Genomic DNA, 13,657 nt, shown 5'->3' on the forward strand with positions numbered 1-13,657 from the left:
TCTAGGAATGCTCGGACCTGGCACCCATAATGTGGTGGTGCACCATCTTGCTGGAAAAACTCATGGAACGTGCCAGCTTCAGTGCATAAGGAGGGAAACACATCATCATGTAGCAATTTCAAATTTAATTAAAAACAAACAAACAAACAAAAGTTGTATCCAAGATGGCCGACTTTTAAATGGCCACCACCCATCTTGAGGAGTTTGCCCCCTCACATATACTAATGTGACACAAACAGGACTTTAATATCACCAACCATTCCCATGTTATTATGGTGTATCCATATAAATGGCCCACCGTGTGTGTGTGTATGTGTGTATTCCAACTATGCAACATAATTATCATATATGCTCATTTGTAACACCAATACTTACAATTTATTTTACTATGCAAAATTAAAATTGTTTATAAATATGCAATTTCAGATGTATAGTATATACAGCTGCTGGAAAAATAATCATATTTCTTCATGTGTGGATGAGTTACGTGTCTTATTTATGTGTATTATTGTGTATGTTTTCAAATAAATGATTCTTAAAGTTGGTTTGTATAATTTCTTTTGCTTAAAACTGATATTTATTTCCATTAATTCCTTGGATTTCATTTAAAAAAAACAACAACAAAACTTCTTAATGTGTGTTCTTTTTCTTGGATCTCTCAGCCAGTGTAATATTTTGCTAAGATGGCAACAAAATTTAATACAGTCTATAATTCCTGGCCATGTGGTTCACATGATAGATTATTGCAGTGCAATTTTAACAGATATAGAAATACAGTCTATCCCCCTGATCTTCAACTGCTTGCTGACAAATGGATAAAAACTATAACATACACTATTAAAGCTATTATACAAAGCAATTCATCAAGTTTTATCAGCAGTGACAGCCTGTGTAACGAGTGGCTGGCAGAACTGATCTTGTCTGAATAACTGCCTCGTTATACCTTACCAATATTCCCAGGGGATTAGGGGTTTTAGCCCTGTATACATCAATGAAGTATCAGCAGTCTAGAGCAGTCTTGTTAAAATATAATTGGCTATTCTTGTAAGCTCTATTCATACACTCTCTTACCATTAAAGTACCAACTGCCCTCCCAGAATACCTGACATACTAACCTTTTCACAGTTGTCTCTAAATAGCAATGTTAAAAAAAAAAAAAAGGTCACAGAGCAATGTACCTCTGGGCCCAATTTTTATGTATATTGTACCAAACAGATGCCTGTAAACTAACAGAGCTCTCTTAGGCCATGATTTATTTAGACTGGTTTAAACACTAGGGGATGTAATTTTGTGCTAACTAAAATGGCATTTATTGACTATGCAGCTTATTTAATTACAAGAAACCTACTCTAAACCAATCCAACTGTCCCTCACAATTATAGTTTTCCCCTCTTAATGCTACAGTGCTTAGGAATGAACTAATCAGTGCAGTCATTGTCAGTTCTGTAAATATAATCCCTTTAATTTGTGTTGTTGTATAATGCTATTCGTCGCCATCATTATCATGCTAAAATGTTGCCAGGGAAGGACCGTCATATTCTGTATCTGGTCTACATTAGCTGAACCGACCACTGACTACTGCTAAGAACACACGCAGTCTCAGTCAGGCTAAGAGAAGATCAGCAGATTGTTCTTTTCTTTTGTTGGATCATTATGACAGCTGTGGTCCCAGGCTGTTCGTAGCAAGTCTGACTGACAGGCTCAGTGCTGTGGAGCTGACAGGCTTAGCACGTCCATTGGCAGATACAGATGTCACATGCACCACAGGTCCATCTTGCAGCTGGGAATAGAGTACAGGGCAGCCATTACCAAAGGGCCAGAGAACACACAGGGCAGCTTTACAAAGATACCCAGTGACTTGAAGGCTGAACACATCTACTTTTTTTTTTCTTAAGTTGCCATGTGAGTCACAATTGAATTCAAAGTTTAAACTGTGCTGTTTGTTGATGAAAAGCATATTTGAATGATTGCATGCTAAATAAACCCCACACCTATTAAATGCTAGGCATGTCAAATATCCTCCCACAACAACCTTTACAAATGCCAGAAATGAATAAAGACTGGTCTTATCCAAGGATGGCTCAGCAACTATACAGCATATAAAAAGAAGTTGTAAAAGCTGCTCAGTTTAACTGACTTATGTGACCTAATTGGATGTGACAAAGTTCAGCATCTCTTGGGGATAGGATTAAGAACACATTGTGGAATGCAGCCTGTTCGGACAAAATCGATTATGACACTAATCCTTGAAGAATAATGAGTATGATCATTTATCAGAGACGCCGCCGGGGAAAGTCCATTGTATGATGATAAAATGATGCTTGGAGGGGAAATTTGAAATGGTCCATTTACTAATACATGGTAGTAATGATAGAAACCTTCTCTGTGAGGATAATGTGCAGTGCCCTAAAGCACCAGCTTAAGACCTTTTCAACCCACGGGTGAAAAGGCCAATTGAGAAAACCAATTTAACTAATACAGTTGAATCTGTGTGAAATACCTGATGCAAAATACTCAGTGACACAGGTAAGTTGCCTGCTCCTCTGGGAGGATATAAACTCACTTCCCTCAAGCTGCAGTGCTTAAATAATTTAACACATAAAAGACTACGTGAGGGATGTGTTGACTGAAAATCAATTGGATGTCCACAGTCTCATATGTCTCTTTCGCAGCGTTGGCACTAGCACTTCTTTAAAAGGTGCAATAGGTTTTCCCTGCAGGGGCTCTACTCAAAGTACTTCAAGAATCCAGCACATAGCAACAGTGTGCTTCCTTACAAAATTTAAGAGACAGGTCACTGAAGCTATGACTTTCAGTTATACCAGTCTTTAAAATTTTAACCTTGACTGTGAAAAACAGAGGAAACAAAGGGACTACTCTGAGCCTTATCATGAACCAGTAGTAAACAAAAAATTCACAAAGCGAGCCCAAAACTTTTGTTTTGTATAATGTTCAGTAATCTCGTTGGATTGTAATTATGGAAGAGGAGTTCATTTGAGAACAATGCTATTTTGGAATAATCCCTTCAGACACTACCACAGACTCATTATAATCCTAAAAGTCATAGAGGCTTTGCAGTTGGGACACAAAACTCCAAGCAAAACAGACTGAAGTAGCCGCGCATTCTTAACTCAGACACACTGGTGCTGCTCAGTTTCTTGATGAAGGTGGTTTGTATTCCCAGTAGGTAGAAATATTCTCAATATCACGCATGTATTTTTCCTTCTTGAGTCAACCTTGCCCGAACCCACAGGAAGATCTTGATTATTGCTTTTTTTTTTTTTTGTTATATCAAAGTCTCATAAAAATCACAAGGAGCTCTTTCAAATACACAATGTTTTGTGTCTAATTTCTTTGCTTCTAAGGCGAAATATTTTCTTGGAAACTGAAGAAGTAGAGAAGAAAAGAAGTGTCAGGCTTGCAGCGTATGAACAGTATGTGAAACTCATATTTTAAATTAAAATCTAGCAAAGACCTGACACAGAAACTGAGAAATGTATCTGACCCTTTTGTTTATTAATCTAAAGTTCACTGAAGAAGCATCCTAAATGGTCTTTGTTCAAGGGAGGCTGCAAAGAAGCCATTCTTAAGGATAGGAAATTTGGGGAAAAAAGATTGAAGTATGCCAAATTATACAAGAACTGGATTGATATTAAGTGACAGTGGCATGGAGTGATTAATCCACCATATAATACTACAGTTTGTTTTGTTTTTTTTGGCATGACTGATCCCAAACACACTCACAATGAGGAAACATCACAACTGGATAGAGAAAAAAAAAAAAACAGTCAGTTAGTAACTATCAGTCATGGATTGGCCTCCCCAGAGCTCAGACTTCAACTGCACTTTGAATGTCCTTCAAGAAGTATGAAGAAGTATTCCTGACAACAGCTTCAAGAAATTACAAAAGTGAGTTGAGGCTGTGTTGAAGAAAAAGGGTGGGCATACTAAATATTGACTTTCAAGCTTGCTAGAAATGTACAAACTTTGTTTTTGCCTGATATACTTTATTTCTATGTGCACGTTTCGATGCCTCTCTACAGCGATTTTCCCTTTTTCCATCAATATATAAAAAACTGAGGGGTAGCTCAAGACGTGCTGTACATCATAAAATGCTTTCAGTGTTTTCTCTGCTCAAAATTCTATCATCCCTGTTTTTCTTTGTTTGCAAATATTTATACCTGAATAGAATTTCAAGAAGTCAAAACTCCAACACTACTTACACAGTACTGTATACATGTATAGCAATAGTTTAGTTTTTTCTTAAATAAATGCATTACAGGTGACATGACAAGAAGGAATCATTTGTAAAAACCAGCAAGAGCCTAGTTCAGCCAGCAGGGCATTTATTTATAAATTCCCTCCATATCGAGACTTTCTATATGTCTCAGCACAGCCCAAGTCCACGGCTTGTTCAACATGAACCTATAAGAATTTCACGGCGTTCTGACGCAGATAATCAATCATGTGTTTGAGATTCAGTAATATTTCTGTGGTATGTTGTTTGAGGGTCCTATAAAATCTTTCAATGTGTTATGCTACAATGCCATATTTTACAGGACTTTGTCATCCTTCCTTCCCAAGAAAATCAGACTAACCACCGACATTTCAACATATGTGGTGCAAGTGCAATGAAGGGTCGGTGTTTCAGTGTGCTGCACTTGTGTCAATATGATAAAAAGTTGAAAAAATGAACATACAAACACAAATAAACATCCAAAGTTCTAAAAACTGTTTTAAAAAATATATTTAGGTGCCTCTAAAATTGTAAAGTAAAATAAATAAATGGATGTCTCTTCATTTAGAACCCATGTAAAGAATGTTATATTTAGCTCACAAGCAGGTGTTTAGTTATTGTGGTGTGTTGGGTTATTAGACCAAAAATAAGACCTGGTTTGTTCTAGATCTTGGAAACTGTCATGGAAAAATAACATGGAAATGAAGTAAGGCCTTTCCTTTGTTTTTCTCCATCTTTTCCTGCACTTAACATTGAAGCATCATGGATACAGCAGCGTTTGCTAGATGACTCAATTTGTAATAGCGCCAAAGCTGAATTCTTGATTTATGAACAGTCGGGGATCTACAAGAGGCTATTAAATATAGGGAACGAGGAGGAGTGAGGTGTATGAATGTAAATTAAAATCCAGGATTTTCCTGTGCAAAGATGCTTTTTTTTTTGTATGAGAAGTATTTGAAGTTTATACCATAAATGGATGATTACAAAGTCTTTTTTTTTCTTTTTTGTATAAAATTTCCAGTGTGACCATCTTGCAGTACAGTCAAAGTGTATTGATGGTGACAGCATAAATTAAGACAATCATTCATGCAGCACCCGGTATGTAAATGTCTGCTGTGTGTGTGTGTGTGTGTGTACACTGATTATATAAGTGTGTGAGTCAAAGTGAATGAAAGGCAGGCTTATGCTGGTGGGGAACAGTGTGTGTGTTTATGAAATACATCCAAGCTCAACCTGAGTTTGTTGATTCAACTTCGCGAGTTTGGACAGAGACATTTCACAGAGCATAATTCTGCTTTGCAAAGCCACCAAAACTCAGCGAGGCATACTTTCAGGGCCCTGAAAGTTCCACAACGTCAAACACGCTGATCCAAGCATTTCCATCTCAACAATGGTTGTAGTAATTTAAATGATCTGACAGGTACATCCTCTCTCTTGACAGACGCAAGTTATTACAAAGAGTTTGTGATTCACATATGGGCTGAGCTGAGACTATACCAAGTACAGAAGCACAATCCTTCATTCACTTATTCCCTTGGATATATACTTTTAGACCCAATTTAAATCTGGTGTTTGTAAGGGGACATACGATAAAACAGATGCTTAAACAAACAGCTGCTTCTTGGTTTTCACCAGCTGCTTAATACAAATGCCATAATGGCCTAAGTAGTCACATGTCGTTCTGCGTTTTTCAGTTTAGAATTTGGTGTCAAAATGTATGAAGTGAAGAGAAACTTTTTTTCCCCCTACTAACACCACAATAATCCAATTTTTGTGTTACTGCTTACTACAAGATTTCATAGAGCTCAGAGGTAAAATTGAAAACAAGCATCGAATTTGGTCTGCAAATCAGTCACGACATTTGCAAACTTTCCTGATATCAGCCTTTTAAATAGCCTAGTCTAGCAGCTCAATCCAGTATCACGGCAAAATGTGTAATAGACACCTCCCTGTGCTGTTACTGCAACTTCTGCATGCGTGTCTATTTCACGTTTTAGAGAGGAAAAGCTCGAGATGAGATATCGGTTTGAGCAGCTATGGTGTAGAGGTAGCAGTGGTGGCCCTTCTGTATTATCATCAGCATTTCATCAGCACCTTTTTTCTGAACAGAACAGTGGATGCCACAAAACTAACAAAAACGTACACGCCAATGCAACTGCAACCAAAGTTGGCAGTCAATCTATGCTATATTGCATATCCATGGCCACAGGGGTATAAAATTAAGCGCCTAGACATTCAGAGTGCTTTTACAAATATTTGTGAAAGAATGAGTCACTCTCAGGAGCTCAGTGAATTTCAGTGTGATATGTGATAGGATGCCACCTATAAAGAAATCCAGTTGTGAAGTGGAAGCAATTGGGAATGACAGCAACTCAGCCATGAGGTGTTAGGCCACATAAAATCACAGAGCGGTGTTAGCTGATGCTGAGGTGCAGTGTGTGCAGAGGTTGCTAACTTTCTGTAGAGTGTGTTGTTATAGTTGTTATATTGTCTGATGACACTGTTCCAAGGGTAAAGTTTGGTGGAGGCGGGATTATGCTATGGGGTTGTTTTTCAGGAGTTGAGCTCGGAACCGTATTTCCAGTGAAAGAAACTCAACATTTGTCGAGGGGCCAACTTGACATTTTAGACAATTTCATGCTCCCAACTTTGTGGGAACAGTTTTGGGCTAGCCCCTTCTTGTTCCAACATGACTGTGCACCAGTACACAAACAAGGTCCATAAAGGCATGAGCCTGTTTGGTGTGGAAGAACTTTGCTGGGTTGCACAGTGCTGACTTCAACCTGACAGAACATCTTTGGGAAGAATTAGAACAGATACTGTGAGCCAGACCTTCTCTTCCAACATCAGTGTCTGACCTCACAAACGCACTGTCAAAAAATCCCGTAAACAATCCTAAACCTTCTGAAAACCTTTCCTTTGAGTTGAAGCTGTTATAGCTGCAAAGGGTGGGCTAACATCATATTAAACCCTGTGGATTAAGAATGGGATGTCACTCAGATTCATATGTGTGTGAAGGCAGACAAGCAGTTACTTTTATAGATATAGACTATATAATTAAATGTGGTTAATTGTACATACAGGCAGGTTTGGAGTTATAATTTGAGTGGAGATAAATAATAGACCAGATGTGTTCTTTCTGAGTGTGTGTTCTCTCACCCACGCTAAGACTTGTGGATCACCATATCACTCAATACACCCGAAACACAACTAGAATGCAGATGTTCAATTGTAGTGTTTTCATAGCATCTTAAATCCTCTCTCAGCATGCACTGGTTCTCACGTAACCAAAAGCCTGCTAAAGCATCAAGTCCAGAAGAAAAAGGTGAAAGCCAACATTTCCACGTTGTCAAAATGTTGATGTGCTTAGCCAAAAGATTTTTAAGCACATCTCTGTTGGCCATGAGGATGTGTTCTTCAGTGAATGGTAATTTTGAAACTCTTAACATTAATACCTCCATAGTGGAATTTGTTGAGTTAGCAGGGCTCTTGACCTCGTACCCACATCCATTACAGTAGCTTTCAAGAATGAAAAATCTGTCATTCAGGTTAAACTGAAAGAATGTATTCGACAGTGATTCTACCACTCAGCATTATTGACCTGTGCCTCCCACACAGTACATAAAGGTCAGTATAATGTCTCAAAAAATAGTGGAGAACAGAGAACAGCTTAGCTTAAGGCTCGCTGTGGAGACTTCATGTAGTCTTTCAGAGACATGACAAGATGGGGTTGAAGGTCAAAATGCTATTTTAGTGTGGCATTTCCTCTTGGCCCCGATGTCTCAGGGAAGCACAGGCCAAAGAAGCTGCCAGGAACCAGCCGTTTTTACTAACCAATGTTTAAAGGCTTGAAACTTTCTCAGAACCTTGCTGATATGGTGATATGTTTCTCGAGGGTTTCTTTCAACTGGCAGTTTTCTTACTTTAGTCAAATCATGTGATCTTGATATTTTGACCCAATGGCATAAAAAATCTTGTTACTAAACATAACTGACTTGTTTCTTTCTCTTTACTGCAGCAGCAGGATTTGGTTGCTGTCATTAACCAGCTGTGAGGAAAGAAACCTAACATGCGGACACTAAATTTGAAAAAAACAAAACAAAAACAAAACAACAATTTTAGCAGCCTGAAACTATCGTAGAAATCCTTTTTCTTATATCAGCTGTCTTAAAAACATACCAAAGACCCGTACTTCATTTCTTACCAGGGTACACTGCCATTAAGCTGCAGACCTAATGCACTGCAGAGCAAGTTATTTTCAAAGCTATTGACCAGTAACTCTCTTGCAAATAATATGAACAAGATCACCAGGACCAAGGAAGACATGGCCTAGTTTTGGCCTCTCATGATAAGCTTTAAATAGCTTTAGTTTTTTTAAATATACCACTTTTCTAGTCTCATCAACTCAACAAGCACACACACACATTAGTGCATTGTTTTTCCTTTCACACACGCTCTCGTTCTGCTGTGTTGTAGTGAACCTGTATTTTATTTTTAAGCTCTTTTGGATGTTTTTGCATTTAAGATTCATTCCTATGGTATCAGTTAGTGTGTGTGTGTGTGTGTGTGTGTGTGTGTGTGTGTGTGTGTGTGTGTGTTTTAATTGGTCATATGTGACCAGGAATGATTTGTGTACGCCCTTATAACTAACTTAGACTAAATCAGGAATATGTAAACATCACTAATGCTTAATGCTCTAAAAAAACACAATGCTGTTTCTAAGTGGTTGATAGTAGGATAGCTTCAGCCACATAGAAATCATCAGTAGTTTCATGGGTTTATAGCATTCTGTAAGTCTTTAGAAAGAGTATGGTTAAATGTCCACATTTCTTGAATGAAGGTATTAAGTGCTGTAAGGCTAGATGGGTCCATTGTAGCTGAACAAAGTGGTGATCTCGGTGATTCACACATGAACTGATGGGTAAACCTGATGCTCCAGTAATTAATTCTTCATTCTGTCACTGGTGAATATAGAATATTATTCCCAGAACAAAAGTGTGGGGTACTGCCTTTAAGCATTAACCAATCTCTTCCCAGTGCAACACGTTTGATGTAAGTGGCACTTTTTAGTGTTGACACATGATGCATCGGCGATGATTTCACAGAACACATGTGAAAACCATTTACTCAATAGTGTCTCAGCGTTGGAGTATGTGAAAAGAAGTGGATGAAGAAGAGAACTGAATGAAAAAGTAATGGACATGTGTGTGCTGAGTACATGTGCTACTATATGAGAACGTTCCACACAGTGCCTTGAAGATCTTTGTCAGTTCCAATGCATTCAGTCCTGCATGTGACCATTTTAGAACATACTTGTGGCTACAATATAGTAATGCACACTTTTTAAATATTTTTTATTTATTTATTTATTTTACATATAACCAGGGATTTGACATTATAAAAGCTCTAATTTCTGAATGGTTTATGGTATACTGGAAATATTAATTATTAAACTTGTTCCAGTAGAGATGAACCATATCGGCTTTGTAAGAGGCAGGGGCATGAAAAAATAGACTGTTCTTTTGTGGAGTTAGATGGTAATTTTAAACAATGTAAAAATAAACTATTTTTTTCATTCAGTTTACAAGACTAAGTTGGAAGAGTGAAAACATACATTAGTTGAAGTTAGTCATACTAATGTCATTACACTATACAGTGTTTATACAATGCTCCTGATAAATGTGTAGCCAAATGATCTGCCCGAAAACCAAAACACTGACCCATTTCTATCCCAAACAGCCAAATTTAGATCCAGAGAATGGAACATTTAAAGACTTTACAGATGGAAAGTAGAAAATGGAGAGTCTGATCATGATCCAAAGGAAAATCCCCAAATGAGATGTGGGTTTAAATATGAGATCCTAATATAATTCATGCTCTGACAGAAGCTTTATGGTAAAATGCATGAAAAGAAGAAATAATTTCTCGTTGCAGCTTGCCAGTTCTGGAGCATACTTTCATAAAATTGCCATCCTTTTAAGCCTTTTATCATTTTTTTCTCTTTACCTCTATTAACTTAAAATTTTGTTATTTTTCATCTTCTTTTAATGCTTAATTTAACATTTGACCAAGCAACAATAGTTAAAGAAGTTGGAGAACACTGGCTCATTATTATGCCTCTAATGTTTGTCTCTAGTCAGTTGGTCTACATGACCAAACACTTGGTGCCAACGGGAAGGAAAAGGTCCCTTTTAACAGGAAGAATCTTCTGGTAAAATCAGGAATTGCAAAAGTAGTCTATAAACACCTGGGAAGTGAAAGGCTAGGAGAAGAGAGGTTGGAGGATGGACCATGGGAGGTCACCCAACTGCTGAGCCTTTAGCAGCATAACTAAGGAATGGTTCTGGATCACCTGAACGAGCTTTAACTACAAATTTTATTAAAAGAAAGAAGGAAAGAAACAATGAAAGCTTTAGGCATAATCTTAAAGCTAGAGAGCATTTGTTTCCCTAATCCAAACTGGGTGTTGGCTACACAGTAGGGACTTGAAAGGCTTTGCTTCCCATCCTACTTCTGGAAACCCTATGAACCACAAATAAGCCTACAGTTCAACAGTAAAGTGCTCTATTAGGACTATGTAGTCATTAAATTCTAGATTTAAATGGGAAACGAAGAGAATCAAATATGGTAGAAATGTGGTCTAGCTAGTAACTCCTCAAACCTCAAAGTAACTTTGAAACTCTGGAAGGATGTTTCTAATCTTAACAATATTACACTGATAAAAGAAAGCAGTCTTACATATTTGTTTGGAGCGCATGGTGTAGGGCATTGTGTCCCAAAGGTTCATCACAGTGTTACTTGAGGCCAAGGTAATGCCATCTAGAGGAAGTATCTTGTTACATCATATTTCTAAGAATTTTAGGGCCAAGTACATTAAGCTCAGTTTTTTCAGAATTTAGTAGATAATAAATGCAATACATCAAGGCCTTCATATCTTTAAGACATGCCTGTATTTTAATTAATAGATTAATGTCATCTGGCTTCATAGATAAATACAGCAATGAAAATGTAGATTTCAGAACCCTGACGAACTAACTTGTGTGTGTGGAAAAGACTCTCAATTTACATGTACAAACTGAATCTATCAGGAAATCATTCAAACCAGTTCAGGGCAATTCCTTTAACACCTAGCGTGTATTCAAGTTACCGTGGTAAAGTGTTGATATTGTGATCAACAGCTTTGCATGGTGCACTGAGGTCTGACAGGACAAGCACAGAGATAAGTCCACTGCATCATTAGTGACTTCAACAGTGCTGTTTCTGTGCTATGATGAAATCAAATCTAAATTCTGGATGAATCTCTTCAAATAAACCATTCCTCTGCAAATGATCACATAGCGATTGCATTATCAATACAGTCAATAATGAGCTAAATCCTTTTAATCACAGTAAATGGTCTTGTTGTCTTTGTTTCCAACGATGTTCATGTTTCATGAGATGATTATAATTTTATACTTGTGTTATATTTGCATCCTAGCAAAGGTGCCATTATCCCTTTTGAAGATGCTGCAAAGGAGTGGGCTGTGTGATGAGGTATTGTCTCACTTTGTTTTGTTGAACTGGGTATTTCTTTTGAACAGTCCAACCAGAATGTACTTCAGATAATTACAAGACATATACACACACACCTGTGCGTGCACACACTCAAACACAAAAACAACAAACCCCCTGAAACTTCTGGTGTTCATTAATGAACAGAAAAGATAAAACATTCCGTGTTAGTATGGAACAATGAGGAAGTAGAGGCCGATCAAGCACAACCTCTGATTGCTAACTCTGAAATGTACGAGTGATTACAAACACATCATCATCACCTTAGGTGCAAATTAATGTTTTTAGTTTTATATGAGTGTCAACTCATGCACAGCTCACTTAAGATACTGACGTCAGCTGCCAGTGTAATTACTTAACAGAGCACCCTGCACTGAAAAAACATCAGTTTGATTAACATGAAAAAATAGGCACAACAATTGCATGCATTAACATTGTTTATTCAGCATTAGTTTTCTCATTTTAATTTGTTGTATTCAAATGACTTTTATATGATGTTTTTTATTCATGTCGAATCTTTACAGCTATCTCACAGCTCAGTAAGCTATAATTCATGCTTGCATTTAAACAATTTTATCTTTACTGTATTCAGGTACCATGTGCAATACAAATATGTTGTTTCAATTTAATAATTCCAACACATATTCTATTATTATGTATGTTAAGCCACTATCAACATGTTTGGTGTGTTTGCATCAGAGTTATCAACGTAAAGCTAATTTTATAAATACGACTGGCCAACTACTGCAACACTAAAGTTATTTTTATGCAAAAAAGTTTAATTTTTGTGGTGTTTTTAAAGAGCTATTGGGAAGATACAGTTCACTGTGTTCACTGCATCATTCCATGTTTGGCACTGATCACCACCTGCACTCATGTATATATCTATCTACTTAGCACTTTTAATTCTTATTATTTTTATTTTCATGTCTATTTTAGCGTAATTTATGACAGTATGTTTGCACTGAAGCACCGCAGCAATTTCCTAATGTTGTAAACCTGCTCAACATTTGGCAATAAAACCCTTTCTGATTCTTCTGATTCTATGGCAACAGGTATAAGTGAAATTAGTATAAAATGTCTCATAGCAAAGTAGTAAAGCAGGACTCAGCATACTCAGTATTTTCTTTGAAAGTATGCCTTCCACTGTAGCTCCAAGATCAGATGGCAGCTGTAGTTTCTCACAAGGTATACTTAAATTCAGGAGAATACTCTGAGATGAAGGTAAGTGTATAGTAGTCCAAATAATATAACAGTAGCTACTACAGAATTATCTGACCCTTATAAGACCAAAGGACAGCCGTGATATCTTGTGGTTTGTATCTATGTTTTAAGAACACGCTATTTTCACTGTTGTCTCCTCAAAGCATCCCTGGATGTGAAATCACTAGAATTTCAAAACAGTGCTTTAGAAGTTTTAACTCTACATCAAATTAAAACTGCTGGCCCAAAATGTCAATTTGATAAGCTAACTGTTTCATAGTCAAAGTCAGTCAGGGTTATATCATTGACACTCCCATTGAAATCATCAAGAAAGTGAAGGCATAATGTAAAACAGCAGGTTCAGTAGTTTCCAAAGAGTGCATCCATTAACTGAAGTTTCAAGTTAGTGTTAAGAGTGCATTGTCTTTGTGCCTCTAATACATTTTGTGACAGATTGTGAAGTCTGTGTCGTGTCAACCTTTGACAGCTGATGTCTTCGAAAATCACTTTGCTGGCATATCACTGCTTGATGTGTCTTTGCATTTAAGGGCACTTTACTATTTAGAGAAAGTTTTTCTTTCCATTAAAAAAAAAAGCAAAAAAAAAAAAAAAGGTAAATACAGTTTTACTCAGAGTGAAGTCAAGACTGATGCTTTTCACAGAGCA

This window comes from Pundamilia nyererei, unplaced genomic scaffold (assembly GCF_000239375.1).
Source record: "Pundamilia nyererei isolate P.nyererei 1_Seehausen unplaced genomic scaffold, PunNye1.0 scaffold00034, whole genome shotgun sequence".
Lineage (NCBI taxonomy): Eukaryota > Metazoa > Chordata > Actinopteri > Cichliformes > Cichlidae > Pundamilia > Pundamilia nyererei.